This window comes from Choloepus didactylus, chromosome 5 (genome assembly GCF_015220235.1).
Source record: "Choloepus didactylus isolate mChoDid1 chromosome 5, mChoDid1.pri, whole genome shotgun sequence".
NCBI lineage: Eukaryota > Metazoa > Chordata > Mammalia > Pilosa > Megalonychidae > Choloepus > Choloepus didactylus.
The window spans coordinates 68485279-68491990 of record NC_051311.1 but is presented as its reverse complement, the minus strand read 5'-3'; the positions used below and the strand labels follow the sequence as shown (position 1 = coordinate 68491990).

Below are 6712 nucleotides of genomic sequence, written 5' to 3'. Positions count from 1 at the left end.
TATTGAGTAAGTCATGACTCCTGACTTCAAAGAATTCTAACAATTTTCAAGGAAGCAATCATGTAGACAAATAAATACCAAAAAATAAGTGCTCTCATAGAGGTGGAGCACAAAGAATCAAAGAAAGGAGAGTGTGGTGAATATTATGTAGAAAGGTCAAGATTCTCAAAGAAGTTCACATTTAATAGGAGCCTTAAAGAATGAAGAGGAGCTTACAAAATGAACACGAGTTTTAAAGGCATCCCAGACAGTTGTACAACACATTCAGGAATCAAGTGGTGCACAATAACTAGACAAGTTCCATTGTGCAGGTAGATCAGCATGATTGAAATCTAGAAAAGGAGGTATAAATGGTAAGAAGTTGGATTGGGATAAAGAGGTGTGGGTTTGATCATGAAGGGTGTTGTATGCTGTGAAAAGGAATGTGGACTTTGATTTGTAGGCATTGAGGGTCAATTTAGGGCTTAAACTATGTACTAAAACAATAGGGATTACATTTTGAAGTATTAATTCTGATCAGGACATGTGTATGCTTTGTCTCATGTTCATACAGAGGGCAGGAAGATTAGAATTCCAGAAACTTGGTAACTAATGCAACTAATGGTAATAGGATAGTAAAGGAAAAGGAGAAGGTATGCTTCTGAGGTTTCTGATAGAGTGCCTGGGAAAATGATAGTGACATTAACTAAAATAGAGAATAAATGAAAAGAGACATGTCAGGAGAGTGTAGTTAGTGAATTTACAAAATGTTAATTATGTCTATAGGCAGTTAGGATCATTAGTTCTAAGCTCACAAGGAGGTATGAGTATGAGATATAGATTCTAGAATTTAAGTCATGGGACTGGAAAGTGCCCAGGGAAAAAGACAGTGCCAAAAATAAAACCCTGGGAATTCCCCCACTTTTGGGGAAGGAATTGGGGGAGAGAAAGAGAAGCCAGAAAAAGACTGAAATGGATGATCAGAAACAGGAAAATCCTAATAAACAGTATGGTGGCAAGTAAACCAATGAGGAGAACACTTCGAAAAAGAAAGGGAGTAATTCTGAAGAGACTTTATATAAGGTAAGGGTTGAAAGGTATTCTTAGGGAAAGCACTGTATTTATTGGAAGAAATATTTCCAGAAGCTTCTTGGGATAGAGAGTGTTATGCAAAGATTTGCTTAAGCTATGTTAACACATAAGAAAAGACAGGAATTGGTTTGTTCCTGACTGTGAGTTGGGTGGGAGATAGGGGGTGGGTAGGTGGGAAGAAGAGTAAGAGTGAAGCCATGTACACAGAAAAAGATTGTGTGTGGTGGGTTTTGCAAAATAGATCCCCTGTTGGTTATCTCCCAAGCTGCAGTAAGATTAATAAGTTCATTAGGTGCTAGATGGGAGAAGACTTTTGTGGTTTCTAGGCATGAGTTTTGTGCTCAATTTGACCAGGAGTAAAAGAGGAATAGGACAAATATGGACAAGGGTGGCAGAGAAAGAGAAGACAGTATAGATAAACATAAGACACTAAAATTCATGGAAATTGTGGAAGCCTATGTAATGGGGACTCATGTCAAATTAATTAGGTCTCTCAAGACTGGTAGCCACAAAAGACATGATATATATAATTGATATATACAATGCACCCTGGGGGGGGATGTTCTTAATCTTAATCCCATTCCTATGTGTGTGTGTATGTGTGTGTGTGAATCCATTGTATATAGGACCTTTTGAAGATGTTATTTTCAGGTAAGTGGTGGCCAACTGAATCATTTGAGACTTTAATCTGGATTACTGGATTCCTTTAATAAGCAGAATGAATTTTCAGACATAAAAAGAGAAAGCCATAGAAAAGCCAGAAGCTGGAAGCAAATAGAATGGAAGATAAAGGAGAGGACATCACCATGTGATAGAAAAACCATGGGCCCAAGGATCACCAGCAGATAGACCCAGAATGACAGTCTTCAGGAAGCAAAAGCATCATCACCTTGTTGACACCTTGATTTTCAATTTCTCCTAGCCTCAAAATTGTGAGCCAAATAAATTCCTGTTTTTAATTCCTGTTGTTAATCAGGCATCATGATTTCTTGTAGCTTCTTCACAACCAGAAAGCCTCACATCCTGCAGCATAGAGATCAGAGGGGTGAGCTAGACTGCCATTAAAGCTGCTGGCATTCTCTCTGCAACAGCTAAGAGAGACACTCTGTTTTTTGGTTTCTCAGAACCAGTGTCTATTTTTCCAGTCTGAGTAGTTGTGAATTCCATGACAGTGCAGCTGTCTCTACATAACCAATAGTCTAGCTAACAGCATCAGGGCTGGTTCCATTGTAGGTCTTATACACTTTAAAAAAAAAAATTCTTTATTTATCAAATAAAAAATTATTTCCAAACAAAATAAAGGAAAGCAATGGGAAAAACAAATATCCTGAAATATCTTCATTCCTTCCAATATAATCCTACCATACCAAAAGAAAATTAATGAACTATAGTCACACCTGAGCATTCCCATATCATTATACACTTTCTGAATGTTTGATCAACTTTGTCTTCCATGTTTGCTCTGTAAACATATCCCAAAACCCTACAACAACTTCTGTGACAAAAACCAAGAAGAGGATGATGACAAACATGGCAAATCAGATGTGGCATTCCCAGATTGTGGCACTGCAGCCAATTAGTCCAATAATGAAAAGCAGGGCTCCTACAGCTATGATCATTACAACAGGGATGAGAGTGTATACATCTTCAGAGAAGTGGTCATAGTCATCATAAGTGATGAAGACATGGGCTACCACAAAGCATAAAATGCCAGCTACCCCCTGAGCAGATGAGGCTGAGAAAGACCAGCATGGTCTTAGAGGAGGTGATGCCACACTGGTGCATGTGGCCCAAGGAGACCCTGCTTGGTGACTGGAGCCATGCTCACTGAGTGAGGCGGCAATGGCGATGGCACCTCCCCTCTGGGAGCTATGTGGCCTGTGTGGTGCTCCCTGCAGCCCCCTTCCCTCATTTTTGAAGGCCAGCTTTGCCTGATATATTGTTATTGGATAATATTATATTTTTCTTTCAGCACTTTAAATATGTCCTTCCACTGCCTTCTGACCTCCATGGTTTCAAATGAGAAAATGGATGCTAGACTTATTAAGGATCCTTTGTATGTGATGTCTTGCTTCTCTCTTGCTGTTTTCAAGATTCTGTCTTCATCCTTGGCATATGACAGTTTGGTTATAAAGTGCCTTGGTGTATATATCTTTGGATTCATCCTGCTTGGCATTTTTTGGGCTTCCTGGATTTGCATGTCCATATCTTTCATCAAATTTGGGAAGTGTTCAGTCAATATTTCTTCAAGTATTTTTTCTGCCTCTTTCTCTTCTCCTTCTGGGATTCCTGTGATGCATATGTTGGTATACTTGATGGTATCCCACAGGTTCCTCGGGCTTTGTTAATTTTTTTTTGTCCTTTTGTCTTTCTGCTCTTCAGATTGGACAATTTCAGTGGTCTATCTTCATGTATACTGATCCTTTCTTCTGCCTCCTCCAATATGCTGTTGAACTCCTCTACTGAATTTTTCATTTCAGTTATTGTATTTTTCAGCTCAGACTTTCTATTTGTTTCTTCTTTACAATTTCTATATCACTTTTGTAATACCCATTTTGTTCATATATTGTTTCCCTAGTTACCTTAGTACTTTGGCAATGTTTTACTTTAGTTCATTAATATTAATTAAGGGAATTGATCTAAGATCTTTGATTAATCATTCCAGAGACTGAGCTTCTTCTGGAATAGTTTCTGTCTGTTTTTTTTACCTGTGACTGGGACATACTTTCCTGTATCCCTGTATGTTTTGTAATTTTTTTGTTGAAAACTTGACTTTTTGAGTGCTTTGTTGTGGTAACTCTAGAAATATAGTTCTCCTACTCCTCTATCCATCAGACCAAGAACAAGAAAAAAAGAAGAAAGAAAAAAGAAAAACAGAGAGAGGGAGATTTAGAGAGAGAGAGAGAGGCAAAACAAAAATAAATATTAACAAACAGATCAAACACTAAAAAAAATTAAAAAAAAAAAAAAAAAGATGCACTGGCTGTATATCCTGGTGGATGCTTTGGGAGGCCTGAAGCTGCTGCTGCCAAGAAGGCCAAAATTGAGGTTAGCATCCAAACTGGCCCTTCTGGGCTCTGGCAGATCAGAAAACACCCACACAGAGAAGGACCAACCAAAAAAGTGCACTGGCTCTTTATGTCCTGGCGGATGCTGGTTGGAGACTGGAAGCTGCTGCTGGCCAGAGGGCTAGTGTCTGTGCTTATTGCTCAGGGATCCCTCTAATCTGGCCCTGACCTTCAACCATATTATTCAGAGGATGAGGTTTTCTTTGTCCACCCTGACCCCAGCTGGTCCCTCCTGGAATCAGACAGCATTTCTAAAACTGCTGCTATTTCCACTGTTCTGCCTATGGTGGAGAACTGGAGATTGGTCGCTGGCTTGAGCTTGTACTTATAAAAACTGAATTCTTGTCAACCTCTCCTTTTGTGCCAGCATGCCTATGGTTGTTCTAAATGTGCAATATAGTTCCAGGGTAACCATAGTAAATTCCATTCCTTTTTTCCAGCTCATTCACTTTTCTGGAGGAGGGAGTAACCTATAAAACTTCCTACTCTGCCACTTTGCCTGCAGCTACATTTTGATTGGGAAAATCTCTTCTTGGTTCCTGCTAAGTTACTTGGTTCAATAGAAGGTCCTTAAGCCATTCAAAAACACTTTTTTCCAAGACCAATTTTAAGTAACTTTTATAAAGCTGTAACCAAAATTTTGTCTACTTGATTAGGTTTCAAAATACTTAAAAATGGCCCACTGGATTTGGTGGAGCAAAGATCCAAGTTAAAACCTCCTCTAGACTCCAGCTACTTTGTCAAGGGGTTGAAAGTTCTGCTCTCTAACACCAAAGATGAGGTTTGACTTTCTGGGAGTGATTCAGAGACTTTGAAGTACAAAGAAGAGGCACTTTTAGAGAAGTAAAATATAACTAAGAGCAATGGAGAAGAGCCCAAGGAAGGATGGGGAGGTTCCAACAAGGAGTCCATAAATGCACACTCTTGGCCAAGAAGAAAATGCAGAACATCCTAAAACAGGATGTTAAATTTATTTATTTCAGAAGGCTTTTGTGCTTCTCATGATCACCACTGTCATTGTGGGTACAATATATGGATTTGCCCTCCGACCATATAAAATGAGCTATTGGGAAGTGAAGTACTTCTCCTTTCCTGGGGAACTTGATGCGGATGTTACAGATGTTGGTGTTACCACTTATCATCTCCAGTCTTGTCACAGGAATGGTGGCCCTAGATACTAAGGCATCAGGGAAGATGGGAAATGCAAGCTGTAATCTATTACATGACTGCAACCATCATTGCCATGGTGATTGGCATAATCATTGTCATCATCATCCATCCTGGGAAATGCACAAAGGAAAACATTCACAGAGAAGGCAAAATTGTACAAGTGACAGCTGTAGACAACTTTCTGGATTTGATCAGGAACATGCCCCTTCCAAATCTGGTGGAAGCTTGCTTTAAACAGTTTAAAACAAACTATGAGAAGAGAAGCTTTAAAGTGCCCATACAGACAAACGAAACACTCATAGGTGTTGTGATAAACAATGTGTCAGAAGCCATTGAGACTCTTATGCTAACCACAGATGAGCAGGTCTCAGTTCCGGGATCTGTGACTGGGGTCAATGCTTTGGGACTTGTTGTCTTCTCCATGTGCTTTGGTTTTATGATTGGAGCAGGGGCGAGCCCTGAGAGACTTCTTTGATTCTCTTAATGAAGCCATCATGAGATTGGTAGCAGTGATGTGTTATGCTCCTCTTGGCATTTTCTTCCTGACTACAGGGAAAATTGTTGAGATGGAAGATACAGGAGTAATTAGGGGGCAGCTTACCATGTACATAGTGACTGTCATTGTGGGCCTACTCATTCATGCAGTCATTGTCCTTCCCCTCCTCTTCTTCTTGGTAACATGTGAAAATCCTTGGGTTTTTATCGGAGATTGCTACAAGCACTTATCATGGTTCTGGGAACTTCCCCAAGTTCTGCCACCCTACTCACCACCTTCAGGTGTCTGGAAAAGAACAATGATGTGGACAAATGGGCCACCAGAATCATAATCCCAGTGGGGACTACCATTAACATGGAAGGGACCATCCTCTGTGAAGCTTGGCCACCATTTTCATTGCTAAATGTTAACAACCTTGACCTGAACTTTGGGCAGATTATTATGATCAGCATCACAGCATTGGGGCCGCTGGGATTCCTCAGGTTGGTCTGGTCACTGTGGCCATCGTGCTGACATCTGTGGGCCTGCCCACTGATGACATCACGTTCACCATCACTGTGGGCTGGTTCCTGGACCACCTTCGTACCACCACCAATGTGCTGGGAGACTCCCTCAGAGCTGGGATTGATGAGCACCTGTCATGACATGAACTGAAGAATCGAGAAGTCGAAATGGGTAACTCAGTGATTGAAGAGAACTAAATGAAGAAGCCATATTAGCTGATTGCCCAGGAAAATGAAACTGAGAAATCCACTGACAGTGAAACTAAGATGTAGACTAATATAAAGAAACATTTCCTTGAGCACCAGGTGTTTAAAAACCGTCATATTATTTCCATCCCATTGCAATCAGTTTTCAGCAATAAGCCCCTTATTTTGTTTTCCTCCCTACTCTGGTAGTATTGGAC

At 40.2% G+C, this 6712-nt stretch overlaps 2 pseudogenes; one reads left to right on the top strand and one right to left on the bottom strand.

The window, feature by feature from the left end:
• Nucleotides 1–2039: 2039 nt before the first annotated feature.
• LOC119535327 lies at nt 2040–2856 on the bottom strand (annotated as a pseudogene).
• Nucleotides 2857–5116: 2260 nt separating this feature from the next.
• On the top strand, nt 5117–6506 carry LOC119535326 (annotated as a pseudogene).
• The last annotated feature ends 206 nt before the right edge of the window (nt 6507–6712 follow it).